Source organism: Peromyscus californicus, unplaced genomic scaffold (genome assembly GCF_007827085.1).
Source record: "Peromyscus californicus insignis strain IS unplaced genomic scaffold, ASM782708v3 Scaffold_10__1_contigs__length_136768540, whole genome shotgun sequence".
Taxonomy (NCBI): domain Eukaryota; kingdom Metazoa; phylum Chordata; class Mammalia; order Rodentia; family Cricetidae; genus Peromyscus; species Peromyscus californicus.
The window spans coordinates 37946653-37969468 of record NW_026294391.1 but is presented as its reverse complement, the minus strand read 5'-3'; the positions used below and the strand labels follow the sequence as shown (position 1 = coordinate 37969468).

General features: G+C 35.8%; 1 pseudogene; it reads left to right on the top strand.

Moving 5' to 3' along the window:
* Positions 1-20437: 20437 nt before the first annotated feature.
* Positions 20438-20846, top strand: LOC128106133 (bis(5'-nucleosyl)-tetraphosphatase [asymmetrical]-like; annotated as a pseudogene).
* Positions 20847-22816: the final 1970 nt, after the last annotated feature.

Below are 22816 nucleotides of genomic sequence, written 5' to 3'. Positions count from 1 at the left end.
TTCCAGAAAAGGGGAGTAAGGGGCTTTCAATACAGCTTAGTATTCAATCATTTGTCTTGAGTATATGAGACCCTGACTTCAATCCCAATACCAAAAAAAAAAAAATAACAAAGCTAAATTTTGTGTAGAAATAGCTTACACTGTCAGTATTGGTGAGGATTGTTGCCCCAGAGAATATATTCCAACTCTCAAAGGGGAAGCATTCAAATTTCTTAGGGCAGTACTTCTCTGAGAAGAAACTTAGAAATTCTCAGGACATACATAAGTCTCATCTTTTGTGACAAGAATTGATATCAATGTGTTTGGAACTTTTCTCAGTTCCTGGGCTCTTGACATTATAGCTATAAGTACATAGACAAGAACTCCTGGTAGAGAGTCTGTAATTCTGAGATGAGTCCTTTGTTACTTAGCAACTGTTCAAGTGGATATTCACTTCTTTGTTATCCATTGCTTTTTCCATGTAAGCATATCCCCTCATCCTTATCTGTGAAGCTGGAAATACTTGAGTGAGTATAGAATTTATTGGTTTTCTAAGACAAAACAGAAATTCATATTCTGATGTTAAACTAACTGATCTCAACACTACTGTTAGCATATAAGTGGGATATATTGAATTGTTAAGTTTTAGATTGCACCATTTAAAGTTTTATTTTTTTATTTAAGAGTTTTTTATTCATTTACATACCAACCACAGATACCCCTCTCATTCCTCCTCCTGCTTCCCCCTAGCCTTTCTCCCCTGACCCACTCCACCATCGCCTCCTCCAAAAGAGTAAGGCCTCCCATGTGGAGTCAGCAAAGCCTCATACATTCAGTTGAGGTAGGACCAAGCCCCTCCCCTCTGCATCAAGGCTGGACAAGGCATCCCTATTTTATTTACTCTTTTTCTCTCCTATAATACATCCCAAACACACCTTCCTCTCCTCTTAACCCTCCACTGCCCATATTCCCCAGGTAGAATTTTAAAAAGTTTTGCCATGCATTCACATTTAAGGTAACTAGTACTTGTGCATTCCCCAAAGTTTCGTCGCACCATTTTGTAATCTTTTCTTCTTCTTCACTTAGAATTCCTCATCTACCCATAAGCATTGTTTGTTGTTGTTGTTGTTGTTGTTGTTGTTTTGTTTGTTTTTTTAGACAGGGTTTCTCCATGTAGTTTTGGTGTCTGTCCTGGATCTCGCTCTGTAGACCAGGCTGCCTCAAACTCATCGAGATCCACCTGGATCTGCTTCCCAAGTGCTGGGATTAAAGGCATGCGCCACCACCGCCTGACAATTGCTTTGTTTTTTGACATCATGCATAAGTTTGAATTCTAGAATTTTGTGTATGTAGAAGTGTGCAGTATGTGTTTACATTTTTTCTCGCTCCTTACTTTAAGCATAATTGTTTTGGATTAAACATATTGTTGAATAAATAATTGTTTCATTCCTGTTTTCTGCTGAGTAATACTTCACTGTGGTACATTACTGAAAGATGATATCACTTAAGGTAAAGCTCTCATAAAGTAATGAATTATTACTGACTTATAAAACAAAAGTAACTCCACAAGACTCTCATGTTACCTCCTGTTTCTGTTAAGAATAAGGATACAGGTATGTTTGAGAGCTATTATTCTGCCTTTAATACAAGTCTTCTATTGTCATTTTACTTCTGTTTACTCACCCTTTAAAAGGTCTGGTAGCAACATATTTTCTTGGTGTTGTTTTGTTTGATATTTACTCTAGTGCTTTCTTTGTGAGGATATGCTTACTGGATATATTTTCTGTGTTACATTTATTTTTCAATGCTTTTACTTCTTTCTAGTTTGTATGACATCAGATTAGGTTTTCAGCTATTCTTGAGTTATCTTTCTCCATATTCAAGATTTTTACTTGCTCATTTTTATTCTTTAGCAGTTTCATAAATGAATTCGGTTCTTTACATCCCCCAATACTCTTTTTAGGAAGTATTTGATTTATCTTAATTTGGATTTTGGTGAGACTCTCTGTTCTTTGGCTTCCCTGATGTCTTAAGTCACTCCTGTTTTTGCTTTCATAAAATTTGAGAAGCCTTCTGAATGATTTTATGTAACTATGCTTCTCTCTTTCTAGAATTCTAGCATACAAATTTTAGTTTTTCTTATGGGCTCTTTCATCTTTAATATTATATTTATTTAATTCAGTGACAGTTTATTTTGCTGTTCATATCAGACAAAATATATCAGTTTGTCCTCAGTTTATTGCTTTTAACCTATTATCTCCATTCTATTACTGAGTTCATCCAGAAAGAATTCTGGTTTTCATCTACTACTTTTTAGTTATTATTTCCTTTATTGCCTTTTTAATAAGCTGCATCCATCTGTTAAGATTTCTTTTTGCTTCCTTTGTTTTGAAAGGCACCATAATTATTTTTATTTAAAATTCCTACCTAATCATAAATCCAACACCAAATTTGACATTGGCCCATGTTCTTTGTTCACATTTCTTTTTGCTGATGCATTGAATGTTTTTCTGCTTTATTCTGGATATCATGGGCATTATAGTAGGGGATTACATGTCCTATTTAACTGTGATGTTCAGTTCAATATGGATGTTTAGCTTCTTGCTGGACTCCCAGACATCACTCTTCTGAATGAATATTAAGTTGAGCTCCTTACTGTGCCTCTTTTGATGCCACTGTATTTTGTAGCTACAGGCAGTAGAGACTCAGCTTCCTGATGAACCTCATGTTAGAAAATTAATAGAAGAAAATGGAGTGTCAAGTAAGTCACTTCCTACAATTTTATTGCACTTCATTCTTACAGAAAAGGCATCAATGTTCTATTTCCCATGATAATGTTACTTCACTGAGAGAGAATAGTGAATTTTTTTTTAGTAATTACTGTGCATTTAGCATTTCATTCATACTTACTTTATCCAAGTAGGAATGTAAAGTATGGCAATGATGCAGAATTTGTCCCACCCACTGTATTCTGGATATGGGGAAATGGAAACATTATTGCCAATAGCTGATTGGAAATGTATCAATGCCCCCGCTCAATCTTCTAATGTCCAAAGTAGACCCCCTAAGTGGTAGGGCCAATGATATTGTCCTAAGTGGTAGCCTGGGCTCAGCGCAGGCTGGACTCAATAAACAGCATTCCTCAGAAATTTTGTGAAGTGAGATTTTGTTTGTCAGAAAAAAGCCATTACTTCCCTCATCTGCCCTCACAGTTCACTACTCCAGCAATGGGGCATCTACTTCCCTATTGACTCAAAAAAAAAAAAAAACCAAAAAGGTCAAAGTCCCTATGCTACTTCCAACTTTTCCTGGCCCACAGTTCCCCATCCCACTATTCTAACTCCCAGGATTATCCCAGACTCTCTCCTGCTGCAACCTGTCTCTTTAAAACTAGCAAGGAACTTCCCACGTTTTGCTCTTCTCTCTGCCTCCCCACAAGAGACAGCCCATCAATTTTGATTGTCCAATAAACCCTTATTTCTATTTACAGAGTGGTGCAGTTCAGTAGTGTCAACATGCCCTCATTTATATCTGTCTGATGCCAAAACCGGGGGACAACACTGAGCCACCAAGAGCCCCATCCCTCCTAACTGAACCAACTTGCTAAATTGACCTTTCTGAGAATGGTTCATTTGCTGATTTCTTCCACCTGTCATACTCTAAATCTAGAGTCCATTGTTTCAGCTGCTTTTCTCCTTTACCTGCCCTACCCACTTATCTACCCTCACCCACCTGGGAGCTGCCTGGGAGCTCTCTCTCTCTCTCTCTCTCTCTCTCTCTCTCTCTCTCTCTCTCTCTCTCTCTCTCTCTCTCTCTCTCACTGAAGCCTGCTCTGGCCTTACTCACTCAACTTGTTGGTTAATGAAAATCATACCAGTATACCAGGACGGCTCCCTATTTCCCACTGGGCATTCTGCCACTTGGAAAGTGGTGCATTTCCATGCTGATCCTGGGCATCTCTCTGATAAAGTCTCAACCCCTTGGAGACCCTCAGATTGAGACTCTGTTCTATAGTGCTTACCCCTCACTGTTTTGCCCTTCTTGTGTTTCTGCTCCTACATTACCCTGGAAATTCTTTACTGGCCACCCTTTCTCAAGGTTGTTTCCCTTCCTCCTTCTAGCTAAACATGGGTTCTTCCCGTTCAAGATTAGACTCATTTACTCCTCTTGCCTATCTTCTCTAATCTCTTCCCCTCCTCAGAATCAGATACCATTGAGGGCTGCCACCTTATTTTTTTTTTTACTGCAATATGCTTTGGCTGTAATATAAACTTGGCAATCAGTCTCAATGGCCAGAATATGACATATCCAATTTCCAAATTCTGACAAATTGTGACAACTTCAGCTACTGCACATGCAAATGATCCAAAAAAAATCCCTTGTCCTTAAGTTTCTTTGCTGTGTATTCTGAAAAACCTTATCTCCAAGCCTTCTATGTTCTCTTCTCTCAGCCCTCCCTCTTATCATGGAGTTCAGTATTACAGAGATTCAAATTACTTTGGGGTATGGATAATATTGGAAAATTATCACATATTTTACTCTACTGAAAAACTGGCTCTGGAGATGGGATTTTTGCCTGCCTACTTTAGACTCAAGCATGTCTGGTTAAAGGTTTCTTTCAAATCCTCTGTCCTATGTCAGGCTTGTCCCTGATTCTATGACATGCAGAAGGAGAACAAAACAGATCAGCCCAGGTAAGAAAGACTATATGCTTGAAAACAGCTAAGAGGAAAACTATTTCCAATAGAGGTTATTAGTGCTTATCTAAATATTTAGTTCTCTTAATACTGTCTCACACCTCCCCAACTTTTCTTGGTTTTGTTTACTAAAATGTTCTCCAATTACATTTATGGTCATGGATATCTTTGAAGATTTTGCTGAAATGTAAATGAAGGTGTGAATTTAAAGGCTACAAAATCCTAAAAAGGAAAAAGTTATCCTAAAATTTATAGCAAAAACTGGGATGAAAGCTATAAGTTTATGTATAGGGAATCTTAGTTTGCTACAGCATACCATATATGATACTGGGATACAAACTTGTTTAGGACCATAGATTTTATTAGACTAAGAAGATAATAACAAGTCTCTAAGATACTTTGGAAAAGGGTATTTTTTTTGTGTGTTGACTTTTGTCCTAAGAGTAAAAAAATCCCATGATTTTTATGAGTTATCCTCCATTAACAAGGTTTACTGACATTAGAACTTACAAATAACACGTTTGCTGATTAAGGTTTATGAATTCCTAAAATATATTCAGGCTGACAGAAACCCTTGAAAGATACTGTCTAGCCACTTATGTCTTTGCTAACTTTGCTAAGATTTAACTATTTGGAGTAAATCTACAGAGACAACTGAACCAAGCTCAAAGGAACTCATTCATGAACTTTAGACCAACAGCTGTGGAACCTGCATGGGACCAGACTAGACCCTCTGCATACAGGAGACAGTTTTGTAGCTGGGTCTGTTTGAGGGGTACCTGGCAGTGTGATCAGGATCTATCCCTGGTGCATGAGCTGGCTTCCTGGATCCCATTACCTACAGTCGGACACCTTGCTCACCTTTGATGCAGTAGGGAGGGGCTTGGTCCTGCCTCCACTGAATGTACCAGGCTTAGCTGTCCCCCAATGGGAGAACTTACCCTGTTGAATGAGAGGATGAGGGGTGGGACGAGGGGGGAGTGTGAGTGGAGAGAGCGGGAGGAGGGATGAGAGGGGGATCTGTGGATGGTATGTAAAATGAATAAAAAAATTTAAAAAAGATTTAACTATTTGGAGTAACTGAGTCATATAAAAAAGGTGTGATACCTTGTAGAAATACACTATAGAAGGATCAGGAAAATTAGGTTCCCGTTCTCTCCATGAATTGTGTCATAGCCAATGTTCTATTGCTGTGAAGAGATACCATGACCATGGCAATTCTTATAAAGAAAAACATTTAATTGGGACTGGCTTGCAGTTCACAGGTTTAGTACATTATCATCATAATAGAAAGTATGGTGATACACAGACAGACTTGGTGTTGGAGACACAGCTGAGAGTTCTACATCCAGATCAGCAAGCAGCAGGAAGAGAGAAAACCACTGAGGCTGACTTGAGCATTTGAAACCCCAAAGCTTATCCCCAGTGACACACTTCCTGCAACAAGGCCATTCCTACTCCAACAAGGCCACACATCCAAATCACTGTCAAGAAGTGCCACTTCCTAATGACCAAGCATTCAAATCTATGAGCCTATGGGGGCCATTCTTATTCAAGTCATCACAGACTGTATTTGTGTTTTCAAGTTTATTTTGATACTACTAAAGGATCTTCAATTCAAAACTTATGATTTAAGGCTCAAATTTAATAGGAATAAAATTATAAAATCTTAATCTTATAAAAGTTTATTGTAAACTTTAAAGGTAATTAAGACATAAAAGCTAATGGTCAGTTATCTTACAAATGATCAAATTCCTTAATGTATTTGGAACAACGTTCATAATCATGCCAAGTACAAATAATTCACAGAGACAATATTGCCCAAACTGTGGCCAGGCAGGACACTTGAAGGTTGACTCCCCCAAGTTCCTCCTCTATGGGAAAATCTTTAAGATCTTTTGGGCCTTGCAGCCAAAAACTGACACTGCCCTGGGACCTTGGCTCTCAGCAAAGCCATGATTCTCATGGAGGATCTCAGATTAACGGTACAGACAGCCTGTACATTTCCATCATTTTTTTTTTAATTTGCAATACAATTCAGTTCTACATATCAGCCACGGATTTCCTTGTTCTCCCCCCTCCCGCCCCCCTCACTTTCCCCCCAGCCCACCCCCCATTCCCACCTCCTCCAGGGCAAAGCCTACCCTTCGGACTGAGATCAACCTGGTAGACTCAGTCCAGGTAGGTCCGGTCCCCTCCTCCCAGGCCGAGCCAAGCCATCCTGCATAGGCCCCAGGTTTCAAACAGCCAACTCATGCAATGAGCACAGGACCCGGTCCTACTGCCTGGATGCCTCCCAAACAGATCAAGCCAATCAACTCTCTCATCCATTCAGAGGGCCTGATCCAGTTGGTGACCCCTCAGCCATTTGTACTCACTCATAGGAGGATACTAGATGTGGAACAAGGATGACTGGACTGCTACTCACATCTCCAGGGAGGCTACCTGGAAAACAGGACCCCAAGAAAGACACGGGGATCGCCCAATGACAGAGAAATGGAATGAGATCTACATGAACAGCCTGGACATGAGTGGGGGTAGTGAAGGGCGAGTGTCGAGGGGAAGAGAGCTTGGGGGAGTGGGAGATCCCAGCTGGATCAACAACAGAGAGGGAGAACAAGGAATAGGAGACCATGGTAAATGAAGACCACATGAGAATAGGAAGAAGCAAAGTGCTAGAGAGGCCCACAGAAATCCACAAAGATACCCCCACAACAGACTGCTGGCATTTCCATCATTTTTAATTGAAATAGAAGCTATTTGGTCCATACTTCACACTCACTCCAGTAAATATTATCTTTCTCAAGCTCTTTGTTCTTTTTCCTGCCAGGGTATTTCATTCTTATTACTGATGACTGTTGATGTTTATATTCATAACTGTTCAGACTTTATTTTTGCTATACCACAAAGACATAAGTCTGTTTGAGCTGTTCGCAGAGACTTGTTAACTTTTCTCTCTACAATGAGGACCTCAAAAAAAATTAAAACAGGCAATGGTCTTGCTGATATATCCAAAATTTTTATCTCATTTTTGGCAACTTTAAAAGATTTCATGTAGGATTTAATGATTCATTACTTGGATCCATCTCTTAAAGCTCAAAAGCACTCCAGACCTCTCACATGATAAGTACTCCAGTGGTCCTGCAAAACTGAAGAGCCCTGGACTTTCAGACAGCCAAAAAAGGAGGCACTTGTTTCTTCCTCAGTGACAAATCTTGCAACTATAAGAACAGGTCTGGTCAAGTGGAATAGAGAATTAAAGACTGGGGTGGCTCATAAACTACAGTCTCCAGGGGCAAACTCCTACGCGGGGCTTTCCTTTTTGTCTCCCTTGAGCCCCTGGCTCCTCTTCTCCTTGGCCCATTAATATCAACACTTCTTGCAATAGTTGTTATGATATTGTATGCCGGGGACCCCCCAGCTGGCCTGACCAAGGTGTCCTGCAAGTGAGGACACATACTGGGCAGATGTAGCCAGGAGTGGTGGGCGGCTGCAAGGCATTCACAACCCAGGCACTGCATCTGCATCTGCATGAAAATGAGTTTATTATAATAGAGAGATGAAAATAAAGATAGGAAAAGAGGGAAAGACAGAAAAAAGAGAGAGGAAGAGGGGAGGAGGGGTCAAGGGAATGGGAATGGGAGAGAGAGTAGAAGAGAGAGAAGGGAGGGGTTTTTCCTTAAATGAGGCTCTTACATCAGGACGCAGGGTGACCCCAAGGGGCCTGTTTCCAAGAGGCAACTTTCCAAAGGGCCGGTCAGAATATTAACAATAGTGATTGCTCCCTGTCTCTTCAGTTTCATTCAGGAAAGAATTGGTGAAATTACCCAGTCAGTAAATCAGATGTTTCTGATGGAATTTCAACAGGTCTCCATCTGTCACCTCCCAGCTTGAGACCCTGCTTTGAACCAGCAATCCAGACATTCCCCTCGCCCACTTTCTCAAGCCACAATTCAGCCAGAAATAGACTACTTCCACTGCCCCTTATCTTATCATCAACAAAAAGCTGGAATGATAGGCCCTAAATGGCAGCCTGGGCTCAGCTCAAGCTGGCCTCTGACTGAATAAACAAGAGGGTGGCTACCTAAACTCAGCATTCCTCAGAAATCTTGTGAAGTGGATTTTTGTTTGTCAGGAAAAGCCATTACTTCGCTTATCTACCCCCAACAGTTCACTACCTCTACCAATGGGGCAGCTGTTTCGTATTAAATCAAGCAACAGCAACAGAACAAAGTCTCCATGCCAGCTCCCAGGTTGTTCTGTCCCACAGTCTCCCTCCACTAACTACTCAAACTTCCAGGCTTATGGAGCTTACAGGCTCTCTTGCTGCAACTTGTCTCCTTCAAACTGGCAAGGTTCTCTACACATTTTGCTGTTCTCCCTGTCCCCCAAGAGACAGCGCTACAATTTTGATTCCCCAATAAACCTTTCTTTCTATCCAAAGAATGATACACTTTGGTTTTCATTGAAGGAATCACTGCTGAAGATCATCTACTAACATCAACACTACCATTCCTGTGTAAAAACAGGAAATTCAGGTTATGCATAGTTAGCTCTTGTCCTCACTCTTTCTGGTAGCCACCAGAAGTAGTCATCAAGAGTATTTTTTTCTTCTCTGATACAGTGGGAGTGCTAAATTATGAATTAGCTAGTATTTGGAAATTGCTGGAACCAGTTCTTGGAATAGAGACCATTATCTTTTACATTCGTTTTTGGCAGGAGTAGCACAACTGTTAATTAGGTGTAGGTTGTTCACCCATTATCCTGATTTTTGTCTAGGGAAAACGTATTTTTTTTCTGTGTTTATTGGTAATTCTGAATTGGAGGCTTCTCTGGTACTCTGTTAAGACATACGGATGCAGTAAGAAATGTGAGGAAACTCACTCCTGTGTTGTTCTTTAGAGAAACTTGCAGAGCTTCCTTTTACATGCTTCTCATATTCAAGGTATTAATTACATGGTGTGTTTTTTATTGTTGTTTTGTTTAGTTTTTTCGAGACAGGGTTTCTCTGTGTTGTTTTGGTGCCTGTCCTGGATCTTGCTCTGTAGACCAGGCTGGCCTCGAACTCACAGAGATCTGCCCGGCTCTCCCTCCCGAGTGCTGGGATTAAAGGTGTGCACTACCACCACCCCGGCTCATGTGGTGTTTAAAATGCATTATGTTTCCAAAAATTTACATCTAAACACTCAGTTCTCAGTTGATAGTACTATTTGGAGAGGTTGTGGGGAGGTGCAACCTTGCTGCAGGAATTAGGTAACTAGAGGCAGGCTTTGAGAATTCACAGTCTTGCCTACTTCCATTTGTCTCTGTGTGTTTTGTGCTTTTGTTCAAGATGTGATTTCTCAGCTACCTGTTCCTGTTGCTGTGCCTGCTGCTTATTGTCATGCTTTCTTAGCATGATAGTTTTTTTTTTCATTCAGAACACCTTATTTTATTTCCTCTGCAGTTAGGTTTGTCTAAAGACCGTTCCAGCTCCCCATTCCCTTTCAACCCAGTGCACCAGGAATCACATGCCACAACTGCTTTATGGTAAAGGCCGTTCACTCTAGGGCAGAGCTGGCAGCCCCGGTGCCCAGGGTTTAAGGGATCATCTTCCACCACTTGAATGCAAACGGCACCCGGTGGATAATAATACAAGCATGATAGATTTTTATCTCTCTGGAATAGAAGCCAAAATAAAATCTTCCTTTCATAGGTCCTTTTGGTCATGGTGCTTGATCACAGCAACAGAAAAATAACTAATATAAACTGGAAGAGGAAATTCCTGGGAGAAGGGGGTACTTCTGTAAGTTGGTTGGAACTGAAAGTTACCTTACCTGATTTGAGTGCAAACAACTAACATAAGAATATTTCAGTGGAAATTGCAGAGAAGAAGAATATATTGTAAAGATTATACAATATTTCCAAGTTTATACAATTTAAATAGTCTTATCTTAATTGTGTCAGGATTAAATAGCTTTTGTTTACTCTCTTTCCATTCCCAGAGAATGAAAAATAATGAGCACAAAATAAAGGCTAAAATCCATCTATACTTCATTGTTCTTGTCATTTTAAACTTCTCCTGTACAGCAGTATGCAGCACATTTTAAAATAATCAATACTTGCCCAACTTTTACACATTTTCCAACACTAATCTATATATGTATACATGTAGCTTTCTAATACTAACATTTATTTTTCATGCATTTTTATAAGATTATTGATATCAATTTCTTTGATGATTAAAATCATATTTTTTAAAGGTAAATATCACTTCCATCCATAAAAACAACGTAATCCTTCAAGTAATTGACCAGTAGGATAAAAGATTTTTCCTATGAATGATGACTAGAAATCAATCTTTTTTTTCAGGATATAACCTGAAGATCTACATCAACAGAAGTTACTGGTCTTCCAATGTACTGCTCTTTAATGTTGAAAGACCAAGAATCAACTCTGAGTAAAGCTTTTATGGTTCCTAAACCCCAAAGTTACTATTAACATCTGCAGGGTTGTCTTGGTGTGACAATACAAGAAACTATGTGTAGCTTTTTATAACTCAGTTACACAAAGAGCATGAGCTACCAGCTTTTACTTATGCTTCTGAATGCATCCTCTTTTTCTACCCTGCCAAGTTCAATATAATGTACTTTCCTCACTACTTTGAGAATATTTTCAAGTGTTTCTTCCTAATAAGGTCCTGACAATTGATTGCAGGACCTCACAGTAGTTATTCTTAAGGTCTGCCATCTACTTCATGTTCTCTCTCTGCCCACCCTGAAGAAAACTCAACGTACCCAAAATTTCACAACACTGTGAATTGATTTTAGTGTGTTTTGTTGAGACACAGGAATGTAGCACAATTGCACAATTACTTAATAAGCACATTTTAAATTCATATTAAACTGTTATCTATAGTTATAATTAATAACTTAGTAGATGATTTCTTATGTCTTTTAGTACCAAATAGAAAACAAAATTTAAAATATGAAAGTAAATAATCCCAATACTAATGCTGATTTGATTGAAAAAACTCAAATATTAGTATTATGAAAAAACATCTTTGCTTTGGTAACTGTATTCAGAAGTAACAAAAGACTCATTTCAACTACATACAATAGCATATTGTTTTTGTTATTGGCCTAATCGAGTCAATTAAATCTATAATTTACCAAGCTCTGGAGAAAAGTTCCTCAGGGACTACTTTTCATTACCAAAGTTGTATAAAGAAACACAAAGCTAGAAAACTGAACTAAAAGTGGAAGTGACTGCACCTATAGCCACACTCTCCAATAGTTAATTGCTGTTTGAATTTAGACAACTCAACCCATTTTAATCTTCACGCCAGAGTAGGAGAAGTTCATCATGTACTTATTGCTTAACTCTTCCCGAGTTTCTCTCACTTTCCTAAATTTGGAGAATCTTTGTTATTTAAGTATCAACCACAAATTATACTGCCTACTGATCTACCAAGAAACTATTTATGTGTAAATTTCTTCATATTTAACACTTATATCTGAATATTTCACTATTGTATATAAAATATCTCTACTTATAAGTTATTAACATGTAGTATGATTTAGTTCTCAGAAATATTTTTTAAAAAAGCATAAATGTGTCAGACACAATGCTGCTCATTGTCTTGTGAAAGCTTAACTTAAATCCTTAACACATTGCTCTAAAAGTTTTATTTTGAGATATAACTGAGTCAGTTTGTATTACAAGGTAATCCTCTAATTATGATAAACATCATACTATGCAATTTTCATGATTAGTTTTCAAAACTGTTTACAGGTGTTCTACCTGAGATAAAGCCTGTCTAGAGTACTATCTCAGAAATGACTCTTGGCTTTTGAAATGATGGTTTGTTTTCCCTTGATTTCACTATATTCAGCTTAATTTCACTATATTCTATGACTCAAATATGTGATATCTTCAGCAGTAGGGCCTTACCATCAAGTTCTGGATGGTAGCCAAGAATGTTGGCAATATCCTATAATCCTTGGGAGCCTGTGTGAATTCATTGGCCAACAACTCAACCCATTCCTGGTATTTGTGTTTTGATTTGCTAGCATCAGGTTTTTAGATAGGATATTATCCTTCTGTTGCATAGTAATTCCATTATTTTTATACCGTAGGATATTGCTAAATATTATTTTTCATTGTAGAAGTAGCTGCCCCTCATATAGTAGACTTGACATTTTATTAAATGTTACTTCTTCAATAAAAATATAATGCCATAACCCAACTGCCACCCTGTGCATTAAAATGACTGAAACAAGATAGAATATAGAATTTTTATTATGTTATTGAGTTTGTAATGCCAGAAAATGAGATTGATTCATTTATAATTATTCACTAATGGAAAAATTATATTCTCATGGTAACTTTGTTGTTGTTGTTGAGACGGGATCTTGTTTGTGTAACACTGGCTGATGTGAAACTCATTATATTGACAAATAATCTTCAAACACACTATAATCTTGTCTCAGCCTCTTCAATATGGGATTACAGACGTTTGTTGCTATTCTCATCCCAAGTGCAAAATTACAAAAATATTTTAAGTATACCTTCTTGGAGCTATTGTACTAAGATGACAGTAGATATCTGGAATTTCTCAATCATATAATAGGACAGAATATGACTAGCAGCCTTGCCAAAGGCTTAAGAAAGTTTGAGAAGCCAGCAACCAAATAGTGCTTACTGTAATGTGCTTTACCACATTTGTATCAGTCTTAATCTCAAATTCTAAAACATCAAAATTTAGAATATCTTTTGGTTGTTCAAGGGTGAAGGTAGATAACAGAGCATTTAAAAGGTCTCTGTGAAACATGCTTCCTATTATATATAGTAGATATTTCAATAGCTCAGAGCTCCTTTTGATTTTTGAAATAAATTTATGACAAGATCAATAAAGGCAACTGAGTTCATCTATCTTATTTTGTGAATTAATTTTAACAAATATAGAAATAAATTTATTGTTTGCTATGGGATGTCGTTATGGATTCTGTAAATATGTGTTGCTCTGATTGGTTGTTAAATAAAATGCTGATTGGCCAGTAGCCAGGCAGGAAGTGTAGGCGGGGTGAGCAGACAAGGAGAATTCTGGGAAGAGGAAGGCTGAGTGAGGAGTCACCAGCCAGACACAGAGGAAGCAAGATGTCAAGACAGAACTGAGAAAAGGTAACAAGCCACGTGGCTAAACATAGATAAGAATTATGGGTTAATTTAAGTGTAAGAGCTAGTCAGTAATAAGCCTGAGCTAATGGCCGAGCAGTTATAATTAATATAAGCTTCTCAGTGATTATTTTATAAGTGTGCTGCAGTACTACAGGGGCCTGGTGGGACTGGAGAAACATTCCTACTACAATTTTTCTTAAGGGATGTGGTTAGAAGGACTTTATCCTATTTCTTTTACTGTGCAATGCTAAAATCCTCTGATCAAGGTTATTTATGGAGATTTCAAAGACAGATTAAAGGTGACCCAACTATTGAACTTGGTAAGCAAGTAACTACATGGTATTGAACCTTTTAGGTTTTCTTCTTGCCTCACATAACTTGACATTGTATTGCAAAGCAGAAAAACCTGAAATTTCAGTTAAAAAAATAAAAGAAGAAATGTATTCTTTTCAGTTTAGTGGAAAAAGAAATCTGAACCTAGCAGAAAACTTTCAGTTAGTAATGGTTTACTCCAAGCAAACACTGTAGGGAGAATTATGGCCTCAACCTTTCCAATAATATCAAATTAGGAAATGGATTTTTAATACTTCACACTTGTCAGACCAGAACAAAGTTCCTTAACTGCCTATTGAGGTTATGTCAGAAAAAGCTGAATGGTGATTCAGACTTTTATATTCATACCCAAGTTGATGAGAATAATAACCTGTCAAAAACCAAGCATTCATACACTGCCCAAGGAAACTAGAGCATAGGGAAGGTCTGGATGTCTACTTAAAGCCTCTAATAAGATTTCTTTGTTGCTCCCAATTTGGTTGGTTTCAATGGAGAGATAGTAGACCTTTGAACTATCTCCTATGTGTGCTCATGTATTTTGTGTGCCATTGGAGACCACATGAGCTTCAAGACCAATACTTAATTAAGAATATGTTAAAATATAAACTAAAATATAAAATGCAAAAATGTGTTATTGAATGATAATCTAAAAGAAACAAGCACACAAAAATCAAAACAATCAAACAAAAAAATAGCAACAACATCATCAAAACTGCATAATATTTATTTAACTAATTCAGAGATATAGAGACCAAGGCTTTTGTCACTGGTGAGTATTGAGAAATCAGTTTAAATATCCTTAACTGCTTGATAGGCTCGTTAAAATTTCCCTAATTTGTTATATGCTATGCCTCTGCCAAAAGAGAGCACAAAGAAATTAGTAACAGATTATGAGTTATATGTTCAAGTCTATGAAAATTCAATAGCTATTTTTGCTTTGAAATGATTACATTTCCATTATAATTTATTTGGCACAGCTACAGTGGAATATACAGTTTCCTCAAACATACCATTAAGATATATTCTGGTTGGAAGAAAGTCTTTAATTAAATGCAAGTAAAGTAGGATGTTGAGTTTCATAATTTCTTTGAGAAACTTACAGAAAATAGAACTAGGTCTTTATTTAACTTGCTAAGAAATTTTTGAAATTTTTAAGATACTGCCACCATTTGCTCAGCTATTGCCAGTTTTTGGATTTGGTGTATGATTTACTATTTAAGTGATGATTATATTTGTATTTATAATTCTTAATTTATTAATACTAATACATTAAATATTTTCAATAAATATTGCTATTCTCTGATTCAGTTACTACTAAGTAATTACATTTAATGAAAAACCCTTTTTATTGAAGACCATGAAAAGTTAGTGAAGGCCACTAAGATTTTAGAACTAGAGTCTACCTTACTTTGGTTTTGTAGAAAACATATTTTTCTACACTATTTTAAAATAACAAAGTTCAGAAGTTTCTTAGCTTGAAATGTCTACTCATATTTACATAATAAAGCACTATAATTATAAATAAATTTATTTCATGCAGTTATGGATGTTTGAAGTTTATATCAGGTACCAACATGAATGGATTGGGTTGAAGAACCTCATCTTGGTTACAGACTGCATACTTTGTGCTCTTTATATGATATATGAAAAGCAGTAAAATTCCCTGGAGTCTCTTATATAAGGAAACTGTGGTAGTTTGAATAGAAGTGGCCCCACAGGCTCAGATTTTTGAAACTTGGTTCCTAGTTGGTGGCACTATTTGGAGAGGTTTAAGAGTTGTGGGCTTGCTAGAGGAAGTATGTCACTGGTGGTGGACTTAGAGATTATATAGCCTCACCATAATTCCTGTTCTCTCTCTCTCTGCTTTGTGTTTGTGGTAAAAGACGTGATCACTTAAGTTCTTTCTCCTGCCACCATGTCTGCTTCCTACTTCTATGCTTCCCCATTCTCATGGACTTCTATCCCTAAACTCTTTCATAATTTGCCTGTGTTCAGGAAAAAAATAAGTGATAAAGAAACTAGTCTAATTCATGAAGACTACATAATCTAATTGTCTGCACAAGAGTCCATCGTCTCAGGAAGTTACTGGGGTCACAGGCAGATGGGTATTAGGGCAGGGCATGGAATTTGTAGATTGCAGGGTCCAATGAAGGGTTTTGGTAGTGGAGGGCCTTCCTGCAGGAGGTTTCCCTGCTGGCCAGCAACTGGGGCAGCAAGAGTCCACCTTCTGTTTCCACAAGGTTGGGGTTTAAGATATTTACAAATGAAGTTTTGAGGGACATACATGTTTGATCTGTTGCAGTTGGTATTGTCTATGCAAAGCATTGGAAAAGTGATAAATTAGGGTGGTTTATTTGAGACATGATTGCAATATACACCATCATGGGAGGGGCACAAGAAGAAAGCTAACTCAGTATGTGTTATTGATAAGGTTACTCTTGGTATCTTGGGGGAACACAGAGAAAAATTCTTCAAATTACTCACTTAAAGGCAAAGATATTGGCATATTGTTAAGCACTGCTTGACCATTATTTCTACCCTACTGATCAAGGTCTCAAAGCCACAGCAAAAGCCATCTTTGCGCAGAGTGGATTTTAAGTGCACTGGCTCATACTTTGTCTTTGTGTTCCATTGTTTTGGAAGGACACTAATCATAAAATGTTTTGTAAATGGCCAATATCTACCATGTTGATATCTGCCAAATAGTAAATCAACCTTTATAATTAAAGTTGACAAACTGATGACAACAACAACAAAAGATCTTCTTTCAGACACATTATTCCCTTAATACTTCTAAATTTGCCTTGCCCTTTTAGGACAAGTTTGCTCATTCATCTAGAGATAGTCCAAAGACAGAGAGCTGAGGTTACCATCTTTAGTTTCAGGAGAGTGGTTGCCATGGGGAAATAAACAGCTCACCTCCTAAATCTTCCTTGTGACTAAAAAAAAAAAAAAAAAAAAAAAAAAAAAAAACGAGCATTTTATCATTCCTTTTATCATTCTCTCATAAGCTTTATAATGGTATGCAAATTTCAATTTTGTCTAATTGAGTGTCCACCATGCTTATCTTGGAACAAATAAAATTTACACTTGTATTTTACAAATAACTATGTAATGTGTCTTCCTAAGAAGGTAATATCTAAGCAAATATTTGAAGCTTGCTGATCTAGTATAGCAATTTCACATATTTTTAAAATATTCACATAATAGGTAATAGTATGTTCAAGTTTTTAATTCTCATTTCTGTTTCCAACTGAATTGAGAAAATTAAATTTTGTATAAGTTCCATTTTAAGTACTTTAATTTTAAGCTATTTAAGTTTCATATAGAAAAAATGATTCTCATAATACCCAACTCTAAGATTTAATAATATTTAAATATTATCCATTAACATAAGCAAAAATCTCGATCTCTATACACATTTATGGCAAAAGACATGCCTAATAAATTTATTCATACAAAAATCACAAGAGGCATTTATTTTCATCCTTCCATATTTGGTCATATTTTTTCACCTGATTTTTTTCAAAGGCATTGATTATGAATTAGAATGGTATGTAATGGTGATTGAATGCTAGGAGGTATTTGGACTGCCACTAAAAGTTATTTTTTAATGGCCTTGTATTTCACAAAGTAAAATGTGTGACATTTCATATTGTATAGAAAATAACATATTTACACTGGTTAAGAATTGAACAATGATGCACAGCTAATAAAATACAGAACACTTGATGTAACTTCAATGTTCTTTCTTCATCATTAGGTTGTTTTCTGCATTTTTAGGCAAGAGATCAAAATAGTTCATATTTTAATAAATATATTATGAGTTCATAAAAGAAAGCTCTATTTAAAGCATACACCATAGAGGGAAAAACTGTTTTCTATTTCTGATGTTAGAATTTAACAATATTGGGGGGGGATGATGAGTACCTAGGAAATCAGAGATTGTATGGATAAGATTTTCTGGAGATAGAGATTGTCTAGAAAAGAAATGTTATAGAATATGGAACTATACTTCCTCTCTGAATTACTGGTAAACATCAAGTATAGACACTCTGTTAAGGAAGTACAAATTAGAACTTGGATGGAAAACCATAAATTCAGGCTTCAATATGGACTCCATATAGAACTGATGGAAAATTAGAAATAAAAAATGTTTTGGACACTTTCACTGTGGTGGATTATGTTTCTTAGTTTTGAAAGTAACATGTTAATTATTCACAACATTGCAATAGTTGGGGTAGAGAACAGAAGGAATTTGGAAACAGTGCACAGAAGGAGAACAGGGTACGGTAGAGAATGAAGATAATCAAATAACACTGCTACCACTGTCAATAAGCAAAACACAGCATAGGATTGAAATGCCAACATTGTGTTGACAGTTCTTGTCATAGAGTGATGAAACAAGTTAAATCAATTAAACTAAACAATCGTTTAGTGCCTCTAGACTCAAGAGTTTAATTCTTTATTGGATTGATACTGTTTCATAATTACATGAAAATAGAGAGCAGGCAATTCAAAGTTACTATTACAAGCCAATAAATATTATTGACTAGTATAATATTATGCTCTACTTTCTTAGTTTGATAGGAGAATTATAGAAAAAGTGCCAGTAGTTATATAATTTGGACATCATCAAAAGTACTATTGACTATAAAGTCATATCTAATATATTTTTTCTAATATATTTTAATAGGCATGAAAACAGTATCAATTTGGAAAGCTATCAGGCAGATTTTGTGATCATGCTCTTTAACATGTAAAACTGACATAAAATTAGTTCTATAAATGAATTTTTTTGTATTCTAGCAGACTAGCTACTATATATTTAGATTCTGTCATATTATCAATTTTACTGAAAAATTAATCCAATTTATGGTTTCAACTTATGATGAGTAGAAGCAGCTACTACACATTGTAATATTAAGAACAATTTAAAATATTTAAAACATATATGCCAAAAGACATTTATAACTATACTCGTCAAATTAATTCAGATCAAGACTTTTTTCTCCTGGATTCTAAAATTGAGTTAAGATACTCAATTCTATTATGATATTCTTTTATTCTAGATACCAGATATAGACAGATATATATCAGCTATATAAAATGACTGACACTAAAAATAGTGAAATTTGTAAAAAATAGTAAAAAATTTTCTCAAACATGGTAATTTTAATCTGAATGTAATGATCATTTCTAATAATATTACTACTTTTATAATTTACATATATAAAGATAAACTGGAGAATATAGTTCCTAACGCAATATCACTTTTAGATGAAATAGCCTTTGGGATAACAATAATATATACAGAAATGGCTATTGAAATAAAACTATTTAGAAGGTTACATCTGCATTTCATTGCTTTGGAATCATTTTTAAAATTTGTTATTATTGGGTAACATCTGGACATTTTTGTAACTATATAATGTATTTTGAGTATATTCCTTCAAATATATTCTGCTACTTTCCTGTTTCAGGGTCCTCCCCAGACAACTTCACTTCTACTTCCATGTTTAGATCTACCCAGATATGAAGAGTATTATTTTACCCAAATTTATCAGAGTAATTTGTGAAGAGATAATAGAAGATACTCATTCTAAGTCTGCATTTGAATTCTGCCTTCCACAACTTATCTTTAAGTTTATGATCACTATGTTTTCATGCTAATTAAATAGCCTCATATTTCTATTTGTTTCAACTATATCAACTGTAGCTTTGTGAGGAAATTTGCACACATTTTATTTGGTGTGTGTGTGTGTGTGTGTGTGTGTGTGTGTGTGTGTGTGTGTGTGTGTGTGTTGGGGGGAATTAACTCACCCAAAAAACTGGACAAAAAACAGTTTTAAAGTTTATTGTAAATACCCTTTAATATCAAAGAAGTTACCTGAAAACATACATACAAGTAACATTATACAGACTGGATAGGTTATATTTAGGAGTATGTATACATATACATTTATACATGCTATAACAATTCATGAATGTGAAGGAAAGCTGGATGGGATATTTGAGGGGGTTTGGAGTGAGGAAAGGGAAGGGATTAAATGTAGTAATTATAGCCTCAAAAACAAAATGTACAAAGTTAAGAAGATTATGCATACAGTGAACTCTAAGTGGGGGCATAAGGGAAGTGTAACCAATGTTAAGGAGTTTGAAAAAGACATATGGAAACCTCCATTTCATGAGCATATTAAAATATAATAAATAAGAGTTTGACTTCAAGACTTGCCTAGTGCCTCTGTGTTGCATGCTGAAAAAAGATCATGGCCCTGAGAGTATGTGGCTTGATCATCTTCCAAAGACACCTTATACCCAAGAGGGACCACAACAGATGGTATTCATCATTGGATTCATCCAAAAGGTCATGAGGACCATGGAGAGAATGACTTAGAAATGGCTCTGAGAGACTCGAGGAAACTGGCATAGAAGCAAGTCATCTGATTTTAATTGAGCAGTTCAGAAAGGAGTTCAATTATGATGGCAGGAAGAAACTTAAAACAATCATTTATTGGCTGGCAGAGTTAAAAGACTATGATGTAGAGATCAACTTCTCCCCAAAGCATCAAGCACACCACTGGCTAGGATTGGATGATGCCTGCTATTTGCTCAATTCAAGAAGATGTGGGTACCACTTCAAGAAGACATCAGTTTCTCTGTTCCACACCATCCTGAGCTGACTACATAGTATGCTACACTTTCACAAAATCCTCAAGGTTCTTGAGGTGAACCAATCTTCCCATTCAGGGAAGGATGTGTTGGTCTTTGGCTTGTTATAGCCAAGAACAAACAGGTTGGTGAAATTAAAATTAGCTTAGGACTATTAGGAGAGAACCAGTAAGCCCATGAATTCAATCTCTAACATAAAAAACAATAACTTTATACAGAAGACAAGCAAGAATATTAGTTAAGTTAAACATCAAAGGAGTAAAAATTTAAAAATGCCAGCCCCAGAAAGTGTATTCTTGTACTTTATAAACAAACTTTGAACAAGTTAATGATAAATAAATAAAATAATAGATAGATAAATAAATAAAGCCCAAACAGTTTGAACAAGATAATGTCCATGGGTAGATAATGCTTCTCTACGAAGCCAAAAGCTATTAAACCAAACCCTAGTACCAGGTGTGGGATACTTCCCTACACAGTTCTATATTTAAGTAGATTTGAAAAGTTAATATATAGGAAAGTTTGATGAAGGAACAAATTTAAATTTCTTATTTTTTGTATAGTTACCTAAAAATTATAAGGCATTCTTCTTAATATTATTTTTGTGAAATTGCCTTGTGACTCATTAGAAATGAACAATTTAAGAAACAGTATTTTCAAAGAATTATGTATGCTATAACTATCAATCATACCAAATTATTTGCATAATGTTTTCATAAATTTTTCTTTATTAATTTATTTCTTATGTGTATGTGTGTATGTCTACTTGTCTGTATATGCAAAAGCTGTGTGAAGGTAATTAAGGAGGTCAGAAGAGGGCATTGTGTCTCATCAAACTAGAGTTACAGACAGTTGTTAGCCATCATGTTGATGTTAGACATTGAACCCAGTGCTCTTAATTGCTGAGATACCTCTTCTGCTCCTCATAAAATTTTCATTTGCCACAGAAGTTAAAGTCTGTTACTAAGAAAATGACAATAACAAATGATCAAAGTAAATGTCATTTTAAATTTGATTAACAATCTAGTTTGCAGACTCTTATTTAATTCAATACTTTTCTTATTTTCAAAAACACTCAGATGTTTAAATGCAATTCATACTATGAATTTTATTTAAAGTTCCAGTAAGATAATAATAATCAGTACAAATAAAATGACAAGGCAAGACAAGTCACAGGTAATTTACCATATTTTAATATACTTTTAGTGAACTATTTTATAACCTTTTTTCTCAGATAAAAGAGTTAAATGAAATTAGAAAATTGTCTCTTGCCATTCTCTCTGTTCCAATAACAGGCTGAATTGAAAATTATTATTGAAGTTAAAGATTGTTCCCATTTGATGCAAAAATACATAAAGCAATACATTATTTTTAATGATACTGGCCAGTGGAATCTATGCAGACTTCCATAGCTTTATATTTAAGTAAATAAATAAACCTGGGGAGATTTAAGTACTCATTAACCTGTTCTACAAACCTTGGCCAACCTGATAAATATAAAAACTGGTTGCCAGTGTGTTAGTTTTTCTATTCAAAGTAAATGAGAATAAAAGAGTAGCAAAATGTATAATTCAAACATGACAATAATCTTTCCCTTTCTCATCACATCACTTTCAAAGTTGGATGTGGTATTGACACCGTAATTGATTGTGTCCTGTAACACAAAAAGGACAAGTAGTCCTAAATAAAGTTATGTAAAATATTTCAAGCATTAAAAATATTAAGACTATTAATTATTCTAAAATTTTCTTTGTATTGAAAACCTCTCAAACATCTTCCTCTCACCAATGATTCTCAGTTATCTAATACTTCACAATTAAACAACTAGAACATAGATTTTTGTTTTATTTTGTTTTTTATTTATTTTTATTTATTCTTTGTGTTTTTCACATTATGCCTCCTGATACTATTCACCTTTTTTAGTGTTAACTCTTTCAGTGCTGGTGACCAAATCCAGACCACTACACTTACTAGGT